General features: G+C 42.0%; 1 long non-coding RNA gene across 9 annotated transcripts in view; it reads right to left on the bottom strand.

Annotated features, from left to right (window-relative positions):
• Nucleotides 1-20,577, bottom strand: part of LOC135314850 (uncharacterized) — a 125,268-nt gene extending 104,691 nt beyond the window's left edge. For all 9 annotated transcript variants that reach the window (XR_010374328.1, XR_010374326.1, XR_010374327.1 and 6 more), the window contains exons 1-2: nt 20,323-20,577; nt 18,334-18,427 (exon numbers count right to left, since the gene is read on the bottom strand). This is a non-coding gene — a long non-coding RNA (uncharacterized LOC135314850). The remainder of the gene's footprint in view (nt 1-18,333; nt 18,428-20,322) is intronic.
• Nucleotides 20,578-21,538: the final 961 nt, after the last annotated feature.

Below are 21,538 nucleotides of genomic sequence, written 5' to 3'. Positions count from 1 at the left end.
TAGGGGTTTGTACATCAGTGACACCATGCTGCAGCCCACCTGGAAGCCAAGTAAATGGATAAATACACTGAGAAATGAAAAAGACTCTGTACTGTTGCATTGTTTAGGTTCAGCATTTTAACAGTTTTCTAGGTTTTGCAGCCATACAGTCAGATCAATGCTGAAAACACAGGAAGAATGGCACCGACAAGGGAGCAACCATTTTTGTTTTATTTAAAAAAAAAAAATCAACCATTTCCCTGCATAAACCTAGGCAAGATTGCTAGAGACAGAGGTGCGTACAAATGCTCCAACAAACATTAAGGTAGTGTTTGGAGTATTCTCTAGAGTCTCACATGAAGAAAACCAGGGTGTGTCAAATTCAAGTCTTAAATAATTGGGCCATCATGTTCTGACTTCGCCTCAGTTTCCAGATGTTCTTCAGATGGCCTCAAGATGTTGGTCAATCTACAGCTCATTTCAATTGTCTAGTCCTGAAGTAACTGAACTGGGTTCTACATACGAAAGCAACTATACAATTCCATTTGTCTCATTTTGAGCAGATGGGAAAGCAGCACACATGCCATAGCTGTTAAGTACCCAGAAGCAGAATAAAAACTAACAAAAAATAAATTAAGAACTTATGTTACGAGCAGCTTGCCCTGCTGCCTGCAAGATCCTGGTATAAACTTCTTCCAGTGTACCAGCATTATCCCAGGCTTGCCTAGTTCTCATCCTGTCACCAAGTAACACTTGCATTTACCAGACAACTCACAACACCAGTGAGGCAACGCTGAATACTATTAACATGTAAGACACACTGTAAGAGATGCAGTCATTAAAAGGAGAAATACTGCATGAAAAAGCATCCAGACCAGATGACTAAGCACCCCAACATATTCTATTTAATAGTTAAGACATGGAGGGACAAGTCCATCTGCTGCAGATACTGTAGATGCAACAAAACTGTCAGTCTGCAGAAGAGCTGTGAAACTGCACGTGTACTCTTCCATTTATCTTCCCCCATCACTGGGAGGTGATCAGCTAGAGCTAACCGTGCATCCATTCTACATGTCTGAAACTGCCAGATTCTGCCCATGAAAACAAACAGAAGTCATCCTCCACTGACTAGAGGATATAGAGTTAGCTTGCAAGCTGTAGCCTGGAAGTCATCCAGTACCTGCAAAACATCAACAACTAAAATGTTGTGACACTTGAAGGGAGTGACCAGAGCTGGAAGGTAGTCCTGTGATGCCTGTCCTCTAGAGAAAGGGTGCCAATTTGTGTTCTCCAGTCTTGCACATAGTAGTATCAGATTTTGGATGGAATTGTGCAGCTTGACATGAAACACTTTGCAAGCTACAAGTCCCCTTTATCACAGGATGCAAGTTTCTTCTCGGGGTGTCTACAGATTTATTTGTATTTATTATCTCCAAAAAGATACAAGTGACCCAAGTTTGTCACTGCTATCTGTACTCATCTGACACAAGATAGCCTAATGGTTAAAAATAAAATACAGAATTAGAGTTATGAAGGTTAGATTTCCAATTACAGAGCTAGAAACAAGATTAAAAGTAATTAAGAATTGCATATATTATGTTTAAAGCAAGAAGATTCTCTTTGGTATGCCTCACCTAGAATGCCTCTGTTTTGCTAGCCAGAACAGTTGTGGACTGAGTCCACAGATTCACCCTGTTTTCCATGAGACCATTTCAGACCACAAGTGCTTAAAAAGCTGGCCAGGAGGACTGACAAACTCTGCCCTGTCCATCCCAGAATGCTGCAGACATCTTGCTTTCCTTCAGCAAATTCTATTTTCACATGCATTCCCTCATTTGAAATTTAGTTTCCCCATTTGCTTTCTTAAGCCAGTAAGAAGGTAACTTCCATGATTTACCTCTCCTTTTATCAAATTTTTAGAACTATTTTTTATTTTCAGCTAACATGAATAGTAAGTGTTACATTGAAGACAGGTGCAATAATGTACCTTCAGTATTCAGAACATTCCTTGGTATTGACTTTCTCCTCCCAGCTCACTTTAAGGCAGGCAGTCTGTTGTATTGCAGCTTTAATCATCTCCTCCTTCCATGGTCACCCAGGACGTGGTTTAAAAATAATACTTAGACTTGCAATATTTCACATCAATTTAATGTTTTTCTTATTCTCCTTTTTTAGGGAAGGGCAAGCATAAGTTTTAGACATACCGATGGCACAGAGTTGGTACCAAGAAATCTATGCTTATAACTTTTCCATTATCAGCACCACCCTTGTCAATTTTAGGTGCAGCTGGCATCAAAACATCATGATCCAGCTGGGGTAGAAGACAGCAGACTACTTACTGACTGATACTCATTGTTCAGCATGTCTCAAGTAGCCTTTACGTCTTACACTGGCACACCTCAAATATCCTTCACATCTTTCACAAGCACTTCAGCAAGCACCATTTAGGCAAAATTAGCTATAGCCTGTATCAAAAGCCAGATAAAAATGCAGCAAGCAGAAGACTTACTTAACTATCCATATCTGTAAACTCCTACACCAGATCCATGCACTTCAGCATCCTATCTTGCAGTTCCTAGACCACGCTACTTTGTTCATCACAGAGAAAACAAATTAGTCTCAATTCCAGATGTTCTCCAGTTTTATAACAATAGCCATTTAAAACAGAAGTCCTTTACATTCACTTCATCACCTTTATCTCACTGTGGCTACTCTGCAGAGAAGATTAACTGTACATTTTTACATTTAGCTGTACCTACAAGCTCAGTCAGAAAAAGCCTGGGTTAAAACACTATTCATGACCCTTAATGGAATAAACGCCAGTAGGGAGAAAATGGCAAAACCCTAAATTTCTGATTTTCGCTGAAAAAATGAGTGGCAACTCACTTTAAGACATCAATAAGGTTGCAAAATCAAATATTAAAAGTTCAGAAATACTTCAAGGTTCCCTATCCCACACCAGTGCATTTTCTTTGGTCGTATACATGGCGTTGTTGTGCAAGGCTTCTATCTAATTCAGCTTACAGCACTGGGATGAAAGGCTTTTCTAATATATAAAGCATTGGGCTAGAAACCTCAAAAACATGTTTCATCTCTGCTCTGTCACAAACCCCTTTTAAAAATCTAGCTGAAGCCATACTACAATGTATACAAAGGAATGAATTAAGACTTTATCAATAAGCTCAATATTGTGCTAAGAAATTATCCATTGTTTGAGTAAAACTGCAAATTAGTTTTAAATTTCAATTCAGGACACCAAAAAAATGAAAACAAACTGAAAAAAACCAAAGCCAAGCCAACTGTTTTTGACAAGTGAAATAAATTTTGATTGTTAAATAATTGTTCATACAGAAAGGCTTCAAAACAAAGTCAGTTGTTTTTTTTTTTTCCAAAAACAGAGCATGTGCATTGACTGCTGTAAGTTTTGTTTTTCTTTTTTTCCCCTCCTCCCAACACTTGAATGATTCAATAAAATGATATTTTTTTGGCAAAGAGCACTTTTCACCAAGAATTGTTAAATACCTTTTTTCGAACAGTTTCCTTTTTTCTGCTCTAAATTCAGTATTTGGTTTTGAAACCTTAAACTTTTGCAACACTAATTCTATGGTTACATATTCCCCCCCCTTTAAAAAACTCCACCCATTTAACAGTACTAAATACAGCTGACTTCAGTTTTGCATCTTACTTTTCGCAAGAGCAGGCAGGCCAGCGATTAGAGTAGGGAGGTTGACATGGTGAGAGGATGATGGAAGAGAAACAGCAGAGGTGGATTAGGCACAGGGGGAATTAAGTAGTCGGACACAGGCTAGACTGGCAGAAGGAAACATCAGCAGGCATGAGCAAAGATAAAGAAGCCCTCTTATTTTCACCACCACCAGAGAAGTTTGCCCACTTCTTCCCCAGATGCTTTTAGCTTTCCATTGTGCTACTCTTCATGCCAAGGCGTCCTCAAGCTGATCTTTAGACTATGTCACTTTCCCTTTTTGAGGATCTTCAAGGCTCACTGCTACAATGATGATGACAGGAATCAGCTGAAGGGCGACTAGAAAAAATTGCTGTTTGGTACATTTTCACAAAAGAACAGCAGCAATGCACACAAAAGTTAGCAAGCACATTAATTCAAGATGTCAGATATTTGGCAAAACGCTCGGCCCTAGTTTACAGAAAAGGGACGGCAAGCACCCAAGATCACACAGGAGTCCCAGACTTACACTCTGCTAAGCCATACTGCCATGTTTTACCTAAAGGGTCATCTTCTGGTACCCCAAATCAGGAACAAGCTGACAAGTTGGACCAACCTCACCACAGAGGTGAGCTGCATGTGGTCCAAACATTTTACTCCGAGCCACCAGGAGATGACAAATTGCCTTCCTCTGGTTATTGAGAGCTGCTGCTCCCCTCACCTCCCAGCCACAACCAAACAAAAAGGGCTCTCAGCAGTTCTAGCAGTGCGATCAGTCTATAAAGAAAGCAAGTTCATCCCTCCTTGGGCTAACAGAAAACAAGGCTCCAGAACATGAGGCAAACATAGGTGATGGAAATAAATGGGAAAAGGAGGAGGAGGATTCTGAAAAAGGTCAAGAGAGTATCAGATAAGCTGTCATGAGAAGGAAGAGTTATTGTACTCAAGAGCTACTTGTAACCTCCTATCTGAGCTTCAGGTTTTTTCCTTCCCTCAAGAGACAATTTCTGTGGTAAGCTCGGCAGGTCCCATCCCCATACAGTTATTTTGTGCATTTTGGAAAAAACAGAGCTGGGTGCTCCAAATGTCGCTGCAGGAAAGGGCCAATTTCAGAATTCCTGAGCAGCCAAATATTAAGACTATTCTTTAATACTTAGGTTAAAAAAGAAAGTAAAGAAAAAAAATTTGGTTTGAAATATTTCCATCTCAAAAAAAGCTTTGATTCTGACATGATCAGAAATCGCAAGTTTTACCTCGTCACAAAGACTGGAAATTTACAGCTTGCAGTTTAAAAAAAAGTTATTTGTGTTCAGGAATGACTGCCTAGTTTAAAAAAAACCCACCCTCTGCCCTTCTACTCTCACACACCCATGTTCAAGAGGCAGGCTCCTTGCTGGTATTTGAACTTAGTAAAAGGAAGCCACTTCCTCATTAAGACATACCCAACTATGGTAATAACATGGAGAGCCAAAAGTAGTAACAGATTTATTATTACCACTGTGTGGAAATAAATTTTTTTTCCTCTGTTACTCCATCCACTTAATTACCCATGCAAAGTAAAGTTATTCCTGGCAGCCAGAGAGACAAAACTAACTTCAGTAATGCTGGGGGTGGAATGGTTGTTACGCAGGAGAAGAAACTAAATAGTTCAGTAAATTAGCCCAAATAGATACGCACTGGGATTGGCCTCTAGAGATTCAAAATACCAAATTCAATGCTTTTAGGCTTATCATACTTTTATTTAATAGAGAAATGTCTGATCTGGGACTGCATCATATCCCAAAGACTCTACAAAGAGGTAATTTTTTCAGAGAGTACCCTAAGGGTAATAGGGAAAATTAGAGAAAGCTTCAAACCATTCAGCTCCCACAAGTATCCCTGCATTCTGGACTTTCACTTAAGCAACAAAGCAAAACCAGCAAGGAATTTGTGGTGGTTACCGAATACTTGGATGGGTATTACAAAGCACAGCACTAAATGCTTCAATAGCCAAACATTTTCCTGGAAAAGCATAGTCTGATTTCAGCGAGGGGAGCACCAGGCTGAGACTGCAGCATCTTCTCAATGTCACTGGCCTCAGCACAGCTCAGCCTGGAAGACCATGAACCCCCAGCTCCCAGGGCATTCCAGAGGCTCTGTGTGTTTGCTCTTGAAGCTTAATTGTCCTGGAAAATGTCCCCACAGTCAGGTTTTTACCTCAGGGGGCAGGGGGGAACCCACCAACCAAAACAAACCACACACATATACCTATGACAATTGGAGGATGGAGAAATCAAGCCATAGAGGGAAAAACCCCAAACACACAAAAAACACACACAAAGCGAGAGCTGAAAGTGAAGAAAGCCACAGAATTTATTCAAAGTATTTATTTCAACTGTCCACAGGCAGAGTGATTGTATAAACAATGAACAACGGGAACACAAATGAACACTATGGGAAAAGAAACCCCTCGCATTTTTTTCACTGCAGTAAAGTACAGACCACCAAGCACAGTTTGACTCAAACACTCAGCATCAGTTCCCACACGAGAGCTGTTATTGTTGGCTTCAGCACCCAAGCCCAACAAGAACAGTAAGAACATGCATTCTGCTAATGTTTGAATAACCCTTGCCAACAAATTGATCCCACAGCAGCAAGGCTGTAGGAGATGGGTTGAAATAAAGAAGTGAGAGAGAAAGTTAGGGGAAAAGACATGCAGCACTCATCTTTTAGTACAAGTGTTCAGTGGAAGCTCTATTTCCCTTGTTTAAAATGGTTTGCTTCTTTTTTTCCCCTGCTTCTCAAGAAAAAAAGCAGCCCAAAAGGGCATTGGTGAGCATCTGTAATTTACATGCAAGGGAGACAACTGCCAAAGGAATACGGATTCCACAGATGTTAACCCAGAGGACAGCCCAAATTAAGGAAATCTCTAAATAAGGTCTGGGAGGCACTTTCTGAAGCAGCATTTTTCCAAAGTCAGCAATTACAGCCGTCAGCTTAACCCCAGTCCAGACGACAACATTCTGCATTCACCTGGTTACCCTACAATAAATCCATCGCTTCCATAAGTAAAAAGGATGAATAGATCATTGAGATAGGGAACAGTCCCTGGTGTCTTCTGTATCCGACTCCTGTCCTCTCTCTACTAGAGATAGTATTCTGAAATATCAAAATGGGCTTGACTAGTAAAGCTGAAAACCAAGCCCCAGTTAATCCACTAAACAGACTCATTGTGGCGGTGGGTTACCAAGGCTCCCAACGCACAGGCTAACGGCTCTGTCCAAAGCTGAGCTGAGCTGTTCCAAGGGCTTGAGCTCGTATTTCTGCACAGCATCACTGTACAACTCCTATCCCAGAAACAGCTTAGCTATCTCCTGCACAGCAGAGTTATAATCTACACCTCCAGTTTCATCATCACTTCTCAAACTGCCAAGGGAGCAAATCTGCAGAAGACATGAGCAGAATTTAATTTTATTCTTTTGTGAACATTTCTCCTCTAGGAAATATAGCTTCCTTCTCCAGAAGGAGGTCATACAGCATCAAGGACAACACTGACTTTTGACCATTCTTTTCATGTACCTTCATTCTTTTCCTGCTCAAAAACATTCACTAGTTTTGTATGCTAGCTCAGAGATGCATGCACGTAAACCATGCCCCAAATGCAAAGAAAACAGAACGGAGCGACTAATTAAAGACACAGTAAATTTGTAATTGTTTTAACTGCCACGCCCCAGTATAGCCTATTTCCCGAAGAGATTTCATCTGTTCAGTCCTTTATAGACTCTTAATATTAGATGGGACTCTGTATCTTTAATTGTGATTTTCCATCTTGTACAAGTAAACCTTTTCCATAGTACAGTCTTTTTAAGTTATAAATAAAACACCAACTATTTTCTTTTTCCCACAGATGAGAACATTAAAACATTGACATTTTAATCTGTTCTATACAAGAGTGAGTTGTGTCAGCACACTGCTTCCAGCTACAACAACAGAAAAACCCAAGTTTAATTAAAGACAGAGTGGAGAAGCTGCATTGTGGTGTCTGAACCACAAAAGCTTCACGGCATAGTCTCTTGCTCGCTCACCATTTTGGGCTCAGTTTCCTCTTTGGATAACGGCTTGGCAGACAAAAGATGATTGCAAAGAAAGGGGAGGGAGGACAAGAAACAAATTTATTTTCTCAGATAGGAAATGTGAAAGGTGAGACCATATACCTGACACTTATATGCATTAAAAATTTTACCCAGAAAATAGTAAAACCATAGCACAAATCAATCGTATCCACATCAGCGTTGCCACTTCAATGCTAGGGCTTGCACTGATCCAAGCTTTAATGCTGTGAACTAATACCCGTTTCCACTGAACAATTCTTCTCCCCAGCAAGTTTCAGTGATGTTATATTTTTAACAGTGAGACCACAAAATTCTTAGTTTCCACTTCCAGGTAAGCAAGAAACGCACTGTCTGCCAGGTTACGCCTAGCGCATCTAGTAGTAATTCCAGCAATTCATCAACCCAGGCTCCTTCAAGGTACAGGACTGCTGCAACAGGGGCACAGTGGGTGCCCCGTCCTGCAATGCGGAACATCTGAAGGGACCAGAAGACCGCTCCACTACATCAGCGACTCCCTTCCCGCACTCCTGTCCATGAGCTAAAAGATGGAGGCTTGCAGATCTCAGGTGATTCCTTCCAGCGCTCCCTCAGCAGCACAAGCTGCAATGCTTCCAATGGCCTCCTGCCGCCTGTGCTCACCACTGCGGAGGATACGGAGAGGCCAGAAGAACTGGGTCTGTTCAGCTTGAAGGAGATGAGGCTATGGGGCAGTCTAATTGCTGTCTGCAACTACCTAATGGGCACTTAGAGAAGTGTGAGACAGGCTCTTCTTAGAACTGCTCAGAGACAGGCAAGAGCAAACGGAAGGAAGTTATAGCCAAGGAAATTTCAGCTTCAGACAAGGAAACATTCTTCAGTGACTGCGGTCAGAGTGGATCAGGTTGCCCAGGGAGATTGTACAGCCTTCAGCTGTGGACTTACTTCAGAACCAGGGGCGGGAGGGGGAAGGTCCTGAGCTGCCCAACATCACATCCGTAGCACTGCTTTGAGCAGGGGCTTGCATCAAATATCTTCCAAAAGGACCTTTCCACCAAAATTATTCTACAATCACATGACAGATCCGCTTCTCACACCCCTGCTACTACATGGAAAACGGGAGCAGGTGGACAACAAAAAAGTAATCTCCAATAGCAGGTTATGTACGGCATTGCAGGCTGTAAAAAATACACCTTTAAAACTCACATACCTATGTGTGTTTAGACTGTACATGCTAATAGTTCCCAACCAGTTACAGCAGCATCAGAATTCTTCATGAGAATGACTTCGCACAGATGATAGCCTTAAGCAGCCCTTGGGCACTTGATATATCCAAATCAGGAACTTAACTTTTGTATTTAAGTCTTAGAAGTAGCATAAAAATTCATGCAGACTTGTGCTGTACTGGAGCCTTCCGGTAGCCACCAGCTGGATGAGAATTTCTCCTTCCAAACTGCAAATGCAGTCACCCTGTAGTTTTTCCTTGCTGAAAAGGAAAGCCACAAACACCAAGCCATTTACTATGGCTTCATTACATTACCCAGAGGTACGTCATATTATTTGTTTAATAACGTACATGTCAAAACCACTACAAATAAGAATATCAGGGGAGTAAGATAAGAGTGTTTTCTGCACTAGAAGCGAGATTCATCATTTCTAATGAGTTCATTTTGTTAGCACTTCCCATCCAAATTTCCTCTCCAAGTACCTAGAAGTCTTAGTAATATACTTTTTTTTTTGTCTTCCCTCTTTTAAAGCATGCCAGTTTTTAACATTGTCACTCACTGGCTGGAGAAGAATATTGCTAGCATTTGGTCCTGCTCACTTACAACTTCAGTTCCAAAGTAAAAAGACAACACCTTAGGCTAGCTGATGTCCCTAAAGTAGGAGGTAAGTCAAAGTGAGTAAGAAGAGTTGTGTAAGTAGCCAAATGGAAGATTTCCAGCCAAATAGAAAGTGGATATGAAACTGAGAAATAAGCAAAAAATAGGGGGAAAAAGTATAGTAAGGAACAGCATTACAATAAGGATCAGCATCTACTAGTGTTTGCAAAAATCCACACCAGTCTAGTTCCAGTTAACTGAAGCTATGATCATCTAGTCAGAAAATAAACCTGGAGTGTAATATGTGTAACTCAAACTGTACTGCAAGTTACAATCTGTCTTCCAAAATTTGAAAGAAACGCTTTTCAGCTGGCAGGCAGAACACAATGATTAGATGGGGATGCAAAGGGTGGGGGGGAATATCTATTCACCTCAAGCTTTTTTGGTTAGGTCTGTAAAATTGTGTCCTGTCCCATCTTTCACACAGAATAGGAAAGATATCAAGGAAAATATAGTCACATTCTTGACCGGTTTCTCAAACACACCCCACAACCCCAAAACCAAATAAACTACCCAACAACCAAAACACCCCCCACAAAAACCAATGTAGCTCTCATTAAGACACTTAAAAGAATAGCCAAATTTTCAAACTAACCCAGCATACTGGATACATGTTGATTGCCAAGCTTCCTTGAAAGCCTGGCCCAATTATAGATCCCAAGCCTTTGAAGATGCAGCCGCACGTACTGCATTCTGGTTGAATAGTACCACCTCTTCCGTTTGCACACATATCAGCTACCAAAAAAGGCACCTGCAGTATCAAACCTGATGAAAGTATTAAATATCTGTTCATTGGGGAATCTTTGTTGAGAGCATGGAAGTTGATTTATACACCTGCTTTCCTCAGTAGATGGGCATGTTTCGCTGTCTTTCCCATTTTCATGGGTCTCTGATGTGTACCAACTTTGCAATTTTTCCTGTGCAAAAGCACCATGTTCTAAACCTGACATTTGTGCATGTAAATAATGAAGAATTTCCAAGACTGCTTTCTCTGCCTACTTCTCTAAGAGAAAAAAATCCTAAGAAAGTCAGTGAATCCAAGTAGAGACTTCAGGAGTCCTTTCAGACAATCAAAAGCAGGATTTTCCAACCAGGCAGCTGTAGTTCATTAGATCCGCCATGGACCGTGAAAGCCACTTGCCAATAGTGTCGAAAGACTATTACTCATTTCAATCTCTCTGAAGAGGACAGCTCTCTGACAAAGCATTAGTGAAAAACACAGAGTTTGGAGCTCTGACTGGAACAGCTAAGCATGCAGACGGAAGTTCAATACTGAACACGAAGCTGAGTTGCAAAGGCAGACTGACATCCCAGCTTTTCACCTTCAGAGAGTAGAGTTTCTGCCTAGATTAAAGGCAAAAAAATGTTTTGGAAATAAAAATACACTGGCCATGTGGATGGTAATCATACCACAGAGCCTGGCAGAAGCCTATTTCTGAATATCAATTTCCTGCAATCCTGAGTCTTGCTAACCTGCAAGCAAGAGAAAAAGGTTTCATTCTGGGACTTTTCAAATCAGCTAAAAACCTCTCACAATCCAGCAGTCAAGTTAACCAGAAACACCAAGATGGTTCCCCAAAATAAATACAAGATTAAGGCAAATATAAGGAAGGAGTCTAGAAAATACTCATTTTGTTCCCTTCATTAACTAACTTTCTGCATAAATAGTAAAAAAATGCAGTCTTTTAACCATAATACATAACTGGACGGGCTTGGCGCATGTAAGCATTTGGCTGGCAGATGTTACAGTTGTGGGTGTCAGAATCCAAACACAATGCCTTCACCTCTAGTTGGTTGCAATAATCTAACCCATTCTAATAACTGGTCTCTTCTGCCTTAACCCTCCTCTTCAATTCAATGCCTATAGTAGCACTCTGGACATTTGAGCCACAGACCCCTCAGTCCCAGGCAGTGTTATCCTGTGGTCAGACATCACACAGGAATTTACACATCTCTCAAGGAAGATAAATATGCCTAATGTTGAGGCCTTTACTACCTTATCCCATAACCTATAAATATTCCCGTTGCCACCCCCAAGTACATCAGCTCTGGTATCCTGTATGCAATAGTGGCCAGAAATCCAGCCGATGAACTAGAGAGAAGATGATTTCTCCATTAGTGTCTGTTAATCAAACACCACTACTCCCCAAGCCTCCAGATATTAGTATAAAATCTAAAGCAATGAGAAGGACTTAACAGAAAGCATTCTCTCTTCATCCCCAAGAATCAATAATCCACTTTGTACAGTTCACTTGGATTCTATTTTTAAAACTATGTTTTTACAGATTACCAGAGAGAGACCAAATAGTTTATTCCTAACATACACCTTGGAGAAGAATATTTGCTGAAAGTTTTAAAAAGGCAAGATGATTAGTTTGTGCTATTTGCTGTATAATCAAATTATATACTTACATATTTTCCTTCATATTCCAGAAAAGTTGCAGATTATATTTTACAGAGGAGATGTACTGTAGCATAAGCAATATTGTGCTCACAACAGAGTCTGATTTTCTGTAACATTTTGCTCTAATTGAAATACGTTCTATGAAAAGGACTGGCAGCACAGCCCCAGAGCCAGTATTTTCACAGCCTGGATAAGTGTCACTGTCCTCCTTGCATGGGAGAGTATTTTAGGAAAAACCTTTAAGGGTCTGATGTCACATAAGCCACATTAAATGACCCTATATACACTTTATTAAAAAGCCAAACTCTGCAGTACAGAAACAAGTACTGTTTGCTCTTATTGTACAACTGCATATCAAAGAGAATCCTTTCCAAGAGGGTACCCAAAAAAAAAAAAGGCATTCAATAGTGAATTTTATAAGAGAAGGATAAAAAAACCTCAGGTAGTTCAACAGATTCCTGAAATCCCAGTAGTGGTCAATAAATGGACTTCTGCTTCACATTATATGAAGAGGCTGTACTTAGCAAATCACTGTGTAAGCTGCCTCAATAACAGCACTCCTGCTATCAAGTTTACTTGCAATGATTCCAACAAAGAAATTAATTTCTTAGATGACAAGAAAAGGTTATCTAGAATGGGGAAAACACAGGAGACAAAAATTTCCACTAATAAAACAAATATCAGACTCTGAACTGAATTTGAAGCTATCTTTTTTTCCTCTGAAAGATTTGAAATCCCTACGGCCCAAACACTTGAGCTACAAAGAAAACATCCTACAAACTGCATTTCTAAAAATACAAGGAAAGCGTAATGGACTAGATCTTTTGTTCAATACCCTCCCCATCCATACCATTCCTCAACCAAGGCCCATAACAAGAAAATATACTGCAATCAAAGTTCTAGATTTAAAAGCAAACCTTACTTTGAGATACTGGTTCATTTACCCCTTCTCAAAAACTTTAGTACAACATAAGAAAAACTCAGCAGGAGCTTTCCAGATTTCAGAATACGCCCTTTTCACAGGTATAAAGGCGTTTCTCAATTTCAGCAAGCAATAAAACACATACCTTCCTCATCTTATTTTAATGATTTTATTGATTTGTTTATTGCCAAGAGACATTCCACAGGTATCAATCACCCATCTTATTTTCCAGGTTTGTTTTTTCAAATATTTCCATGAAGGGACACCATTTTACTCCATGACACCCTTTATTCCTCTTATTATAACACACAGCTTTCAGTTATTGTTCTCATTTTTATTCTCCTCATACTCATCTTATGCATATAAAGTGAGCAAAATCACATTTTATATACATGCCAACAGGAAGTCAGCCATAAACATAAGACACCACAGAAGTTTGATTTTGAAAGTCATCATACAAAAAAGTGGGTGGATTACCTTCCTCTTACACTCAGAGATCTACTCCCACCAGTTCTCTTAAAGCAATTTAATCAATCCAACATCTAAGAACTACATGATCTAGATATTGGCATCAAACAATTAGACTCTATGCTAGATGGATTGATTACAATACTGTACTTGCATGATCAATTTCTATAGATTTGGTTTTAGCTGTAAAGGTTTGTTGAATTTCTGTATTTCACAGCTGCAAAGATTAACATGGAAATATTATTCAGTTCTAAACCAAAGCAATGTAATTCACCTAAAATAACCCAATAAGATTTAGACCTTCAGCTTCTATCCCACCTTCATCTAGCCACAGATGCCAGAAACAGTGACAAGGCCTTCAAGGTCAAAATCAACCATTTAATGCTGTCGATCTGGCCTATTAAGCAGAGGACCTCTAGGAAACATCATACTGATAAAGGATTAATGCGAGCCGAAGTCCCACAGGAAGTCATATGACTCTGCTAGGACATTTATAAATTAAGTGAGTAGCTTGAACTAGGTCAAATGGGAAAGAGTTAGGATCTAGGTTTCAATTTCCATGGTGATTAGAAGAAAAGAGCTTGTCTGAAGAGCTGTTTGGAACATTAATGTTCATTTTTAGTATCCTTTGGAAAACATGGGGTATTTGAGAGGACAGACAGGAACAACAACAGTATTTTTTTTTTTTTTTTCAAATCTGGTGACTTGAGTCTCCAGATAGACAAGTCTATCATCTTGTCTGCGTGACACTGATCTCAAAGGAACAAAATGGCCAATACAAGACTCTAGCTAGAAAGAAATGGAGAAGCTAACATAGCATTAATGATATGAATTTTCAGAAAATACAGTCTTGGACTAGCTTGATTTTTAATTATAAGTATTGCTAATTAATAACACAGATATAGGAGGTTTTTGTAAGGCAGCTGACTTGATGCAAAATGACATTTGATTAAGAAAATCAAAATCAACATGGCACATCAAGCAGGCTAGAGACTGGTAGGCCTCAAAACGTAATTGCAGATGAGGCCAAACACTAAATAAATGTTTCTAGCTTATACCAATTAAATAGCAACACAAAAGAGAATGCTGTCTTTTATCCCACCTTCAAGAGCTTGACCCTATGTTATTCAGCAGTTTTGTCTATACCCTGAAAACCTAGCACAAAATGACTACTGAACAAATTTACAGATTAGAGTGATAAAAAACAAGGATCACTGACAGAAAGCCATTTAGTTTGCCTGGCAAAGAAGAGTCAAGCAAAGATCATAGTTTTTAATATAGCTAAATGTAAGAAAACATATCTAAGCCACACTTACAGGTTAGAAGCCTATCCTGAAAGCAGGTATTCTAAAAGGTCATTGTAGAAAAACATTTGTAGGGAGCTTCAGTGAGATACTGTGGGTAAATAGGACTATGGAGGTAATTTTACTTTCAGATTTCCTCCAAAGCTGAAATTACACAAGAGAGGCTTAGTCAGAAAACAGCAGACAACAGCTGGTGGCAGAAAGGGCCACATGCTGTACGGAAGCCAAGAGAGGACCTGGAGGCTGGCGTCGGCAATAATCAAGAGCATGAGGCTGATGCGCTCTCTGCCCTCCCTCTTCATCTGAAGACAAGCAAGTACATGGGGGAATGGCTACGCTGTGAGGTTCAAATTTCTTCTTCTTTTCTCCATAGCATCTGGATGCAAATTGAAACCCCAGGAGAAAACCCAAGCCAAAACACACCACAGGAAACACATAGTTAAAGAATATACTATTTGTGTGGGTTGGGGATTGACCTAAACCATAAAGGGAAAGGATATGGAATGACTGTGCTAATGCATGAATGCATAGCTTCTCCCAAAGGTAGCAGGACTTCAGAAATAAGCAAATAATAATCTAAAAAGTTACTGCCTGCAGCATATTTTCTCTTTTTAAACACAAAGGCTACTAAAGTGCCAATTGCTTCAATCTTGGCCTAAGATTGGAAAATAACCTGGAACCATTGGTGGGAAACTATGTGTTGCGGGATACAAGCAAACAAAAGAAAAACACATGTGACCTTTCATATATTTCAAGTTACTGTTAGCACCTCAGAGTAAGTTTCTCAAGTTACCAGGCACCTGCCACATTCAAGTTCTCTGCCACTTGCCAGCCTTTGCTCTTGCTGGTATTAACCTTATTCCCATACCATTGTAACAAAACTCACAGTGGGGAAAGACTGCTTTGAAATCGCTTGACATCACCTTTGCAAGTTACAGTTGAACTTCAATATAAACTCACATATTTAAACAAACAAACAAACCCCTCCCCTAGAAAGCTACTAAAAGTTGACTTGAAACAGACAAGGAAGTATTTGAGCTTCTCATGCCTTCCTTGAAGGTTAAATTGGATAAAACTCAAGCATCTGAAAGACACTTAGGAAGCAGTTATGATGGTATGCATCTTAACTCCAATCATAGTTCTCCAAGTAATATCCTCATATGCTAATAGCATATATTCAAGCTCTCCTGCTTCTTCTTTTTGTACCTTGCCTTTGCAGATAATGCAGAGTATTAATATTTCCTTTTCCTGAAAGAAATCTCATATCTTGAAAAGCTGTACTTAAGAGGATCTACTTACATATGGTACAACTAAACATTTTGCTTTCTTCAGCAAAGAAATAACACCACTAAGTTTCACAGCTTTTTTTAATCTGATATATAGAAATACCCCTTAATGCTATGACCTAACTCACCTGTTACAAAACCTGCTTAGCAGCACTTTTACATCCCACCCAGCTGCTGCCAACCCCATGACAGGACATGAAGCATACCAAATACCTCCAGAACATCCACTTCTTGGTTTTGATCATAAATACATAGAAAGGAGAGGAAGAAAAAACTCTCAGAAAACTTTGCCTAGGATCTTTTTATATCAAAGCATCCCACCATGCTCTTTCAGCTAACCCCTCCAACTTTATATAAAACAGTATTTAGTGCATCACACACAGGTAAACTGAAGATCTGAAACACAAGAAGTCAAGGAACACATGAAATTCATGTAAGGAGCACACCAAAGCAAAGGAATTACACCCCTGCCTCCCCATTCCCAAAGCAGAGCTTTAACACTTGCATTTAACCAGTAAGGTGTAATGAAGTCTTAGGAGTTCTGAGCAGGGGATGGAGAGCTGACATCAGTGGTGAGGCCCACTGACAGTGTTCCTCAGCTTCCCACCTGGCAGTGGTTGTCAGCAGCAGCCACAGCTGACCTGTGTTGAGCAGTTTAGCTGTAATTCTAGCCACAATCAAGGCAGGAACAACATTACTTCAGCAGTTGTGATTAAGCAATAGGTCTGATACAAGATCTTTTAATAACAGTAGGGGGAGATTTTGCTACCAGAAGTATTGCCACAACAGGACCACCCAGACACCTCCAGAATGACTTCGTCTCCACACAGCCCGCCTGCCTATGAGCCAGGATCCAGCTACAGTGAAGACATTTTTGGTTTTCCTATCTGCCACCTGCCTCCCTCCAACATCAATATACAGCTTCAAAGTCCAAAGGGACACTCAAACAAAGCTGGAGGGACAGAGAGAATCAATGGCAAAACAAAAACAAATAGCTTTCAAATGATTTTGGACTCTCTAAAATGGGGACTTCTTATTTTTAGACTACATACAAGTAGCTCGAGGTGCTTTTTATTTTGTCCCCATGACAGTAGTTAAGTGAATACACCTGCCTCACCTCACTCCCTTCTGATGGTAAACAGAAGGTCTTGCATTTAAGTTACAACATGGAATACTTCAGAGCAGCCCTGTGCCAAAATAGCACATTTCTGAGGGATGCAAAGGTATTCAATAAAAAGCTTTTAAAGGCATATTTTTAAACTTGCAGCAGGAAAGCTTTTCTGTGTCAAGACAGTAATTCTTTTAACAGCATTGATCAAAATGTCATTCTTTTATGAGTGTACAATACCTTTTAATGGCATACAACAAGCCATTAGGGTTATACACCTCCGTACAGCAGACAGCTTACTGGAAAATCGGGAACACTGGCCAAGATACAGTCACTAGTTTTTATGCTTCTAATAAGACAGAGTTTCTTCCATTTTCCCCAGCTCTACTTCACCCTAATACCCACAGGTGAAGTGATCCAAAAATTAAACCGAACTTCTCATCACTTCCACCAGAGTTATTTTCACCATTACCCATATATTTTCCCCCAAGAAATACCTCTTATAAACACAATGGATATTCTGGCTTGCTCAAGTGGTATTCTATCACCTGCTGCTTTGTTTTCCTCACCAGTGATCATAGTTATCCCCAAATCAGCATTGACTGAGGAATCAAAAGTGGTTGAATTGCACATAATGGTTTTGATTTTCAGAAATGGGGAAAATCCCCACCTGCCCTTTCCTAACACTCTGAGGCCTGAGACAGAATCTGTCTACAAATCATCCAATTCTTTTCAAGTGCTCCAGCCCTTCAAAAAGGGTAAGGGCACTGGTGATTGCATTTGCTCTGCTTGAATGGAAGGCAAGCATGGACTCTGGGTGCATTCAGCAGCACTTTATAGCCTTATTTTAGTTACAAATACCAACAGGAAAGGGAATTATTTCTGTCAACCCACCTTCAAAGGTTTTCACATTAAGGGTAAGAGAATATTTATGGAATTTAATCATCAATGTTAACATAGCAGTGGCAGCAATAAAAGAACTTTATTTCATTCTCTGATATACTTATGGATAATATCAAGATCTTCTCAGCTACTTTTGAAAGTGTACCTGAGCCATCAGTATAAGCAAATGAAAAAATAATTCCTGATTAAAACATAAGGCAAAATGTAAATCAAAGAAGGGAAAACTGACTAGAAAGAGGAGACAAAAAAATTGAGGCTCTAAAAATCAAAAGCTGGAATGAAATTAATTAGAATTAAGACAAGTTTAAGGGGCTACTTGTTTCTTACCTATTCAGTTGTGCAACACAAAAGCAGCCGTTGTCCATATGACTTCTAGTTATGAGACACCTGCTGTAAGTCTTCTCTGTCGCAACAGTCACATCTAGAATTTAAAATCAAAGTTAATATTTTTTCCTTTACACACTCTTTAAACATACATAAGCTCAACTCAATCAAAACAATTTATGCTATAGAAGATGCCACTATCTCAGACAGAATACCACAAAGCCAACTGTGTTTATATCTGCCCTGCATTCATTATTAAACATACAGTCAGATACAAAGAGGTCTCCCCAGAGAATTACCAGGTCACCCACAAAGAGCATGACTTTGCTAGATGGTTTAACTGGTCATTCTGACTAGATTTTGGCCTGAATGAGACACAAGCCACACACACCCATCCTGAACCTAAGTGTGCTGTGTTCAGATAACAAATTCACATGCTGGTGAATGTTATTTTAAGAGCCAAGTTGCAAAATCTCAGGTAGCATCTGAAGATGAGGACTGCAGATCTGTGACACAGGGGCTCTGACACTCCCGTGACAGCCGTGGAAGAAGGGTAGCATGGCAGCAGCACGCAAGTGCCTGTAACAGAGCCTCTGCCCGCTGTGCGGGCTTGAGTTCCTCTCACTTGGGATCTCTTACCTAGTTTTAAGCCACAAAACTTATAAAAATAAAACAAAGACTGGAATATTTTCTGGAAGGCAATATAACAGGAATATAAATGCTCTCTGAAGCAAGCTAGGCAAATTTCAGGTAATAGGGATTGATTTCTCAGTATTACATACCAGAGAGATCAGAACGGCTCTTTCATGGTTGTCTAGTCAAGAGAGTAAATACATATTCAAGTACACATCTGGGGTTTTTTTAAGCAAACAAATGATCTACCAGGTTATCCAATATATACCAGCTGAAAAAAATTGCATTTTGCAATAGCAACTAATTTCTTGTTGACCTACAGTAAATTCTGTCAAATAAACACTGTGGCAGGGTAGGAGAGCTGCTGCTCCTGTGCCCGGGGTACAAAGAATCAGACCCTGAAGTCGCTCCCCTGCGCCTGGGACCAGGAGCTGCGCTCTGACCTGGCACGCAGGGTTTCAGGATGGAGTGAACTTTTCGTTCTTGAACACAAGCATTTCTAAAACACAATTGCATCGTAGTTTCCATTTAGAAACAAAACCAGTTTATGTTCAACAGCATCCTGGTCTACCCAATGCTAAAGACAAACATCATCTCATTTCAATTCAGTTAAACACAACCAGCTGGGCTAGGAGCACTTTCCACGCACAAGGAATGCGGCTAGAAGTTAGTGAACTGTGCGTTTAGTTTCCTGAGTTATAAGAGTAATTTTATTCTAGGGCTTGATTCAGTAGAAGCAACTCTCTACTTATATGTCTCTTCAGCGATGTAAAAATAAACTAAGGTCTTGAATTAAGGAGGTCAAATAGGGCCAACATAAACAGGAACCCATCTCATTTATCACTTCAGCTTTTAACAGCTTGGTGTTTCAGTCTAAATCTCCATCCCTGAAGGCTTTTAATAACAGGTTTGGCATACATTTCTTAGAAGCTACATAGATATATTTGATCCCACTTGTCAGCAAGGAAACAGATCAGGTCGCGGTTCCCAACATCTTTGCAGCACAGCCTGCCTAGAGAAGGAGTTTTGCACCCAGCTGCTAAAGCCAGTTACAGCTGCAGCAATAACCGCAGCAGCCACTGAGCTTTGTCCCTGCCAGAGGCCCCGGCAGCTAGACCGCGCTTTCCTACGAACAGCTCGGGGAGCTTCTCGGCTCGATGGAGCCCTCCCAGGCATTAACCTGGGACACGGTTCGGCAAGTGCGGGATTCCCCAGGTCCGCGGCAACGCAGAGCCGCTTCCTCGCCAAGGTGCTGCGCGGCGGGGCAACTGCAGCGCCTTCGCCGGAACGGCACGGCCGCCCGGGCCGGGGGAGCGGGGAGGGCAACGCTGAGGGATGCGCTCGTCCGCCAGCCCTTACCTGGACCCGTGAGCGGGGCACAGGGCGCTCGCGCCCCCTCAGCGGCGGGGCCCGGCCGCCACAGACCCCCTCCAAACTGCGCGCGGCGCCGCCAGCCCGGGGGGGGGGGGGGGGGGGGGGCCGCCCTGGGCCCGCCTCGCCGGGCCGGGCCGGGCCGGGCCTGCGGCGGCGCCGTCAGGGGTGGGGGTGGGTGGCCGCGGCCCCTCTCCCAGCGACCCGCGCACCCGGCCGTTCGAACGGGACCGCCAAGCCTTCCTCCCGCCCCGGCTCGTATTGACAGCGCTCCTGCCCAATCCTGAGGAGGGAGAGGCAAAACACCGCCCCGAGGCGCCAGATAGCCAATCAACGCTAGCCAAGGGTGGGGACGGTGCTGCCCCGTGTGCACACCTCCCCACGTGGAAGGCCTCACGAGGTGGAGCCCTATAGGCGTTGATTAACGTAAGCATTGCCCAACAGGGCCTCACCGTTCCTCCCGTGCGTGTCGGCGATTGGACAGCAGAGGAAAGGGGCGGGGCTTTAACAAGCTCGGAGGACGCGGGCGAGCGTCGGGTTGCCGTGGGGCCGGCGGGCGGCCGGCGGGGCCTGGCCGCGGGGCCCTGCGGGGGCCGCCCCCCACCCGCCCCCCCGGCCCCCGCACCGCCCCGCTGTGCGTTCAGCACCTCCAGATCTGGCGAGCAACGCGCCCCGCCGGCCGCCTGCCCCGGAGGCTAGCGGGGCTCCGCGAGCCCATCCCTGCGCCGCTTTGGAAACGGCCTTAGGTTTTGGGAATCCCTCCAAACGGTGACCTGCTGTCCTGCGGGAAAGAGATTAAAGCTGCCTGCGGCCCCGTGAAATGGCCGAAGAAAGCAGCTCTTCCAGGCGCCACTCCCACCTTGGAGCCTGAAAGAAGAGACAGCAGCAAAACTGCCCCACGTTCTGCGTCACTGCGGTCGAGAACAGGTGCAATTCTCCCTAAAGAGAGCCACAGGCCTCACCAGCCTGCTACAGGCTACTGCTCTACCCGCTGCCAGTCTTGTCCTGACTAAGAGGGGCTTCCCCCCCTCCACCCCCCTCCTGGAGCTTACCTTGGCCAGGCACTGGGGCAAGAAGACTGAAGATCTAGGCAGCATGCAAAAGAAACACACAGCTGAATACCTACAACCACCCGGACAGCAGCAAGGCTCGCGTCTCCTCTGTCACACAGAGCAGCCACAGAGAGAAAAGGCAATGACCTTGG

This window comes from Phalacrocorax carbo, chromosome 8 (genome assembly GCF_963921805.1).
Source record: "Phalacrocorax carbo chromosome 8, bPhaCar2.1, whole genome shotgun sequence".
NCBI lineage: Eukaryota > Metazoa > Chordata > Aves > Suliformes > Phalacrocoracidae > Phalacrocorax > Phalacrocorax carbo.
The sequence above is the reverse complement of the archived record's forward strand: the minus strand, read 5'-3'. Positions and strand labels throughout refer to the sequence as shown.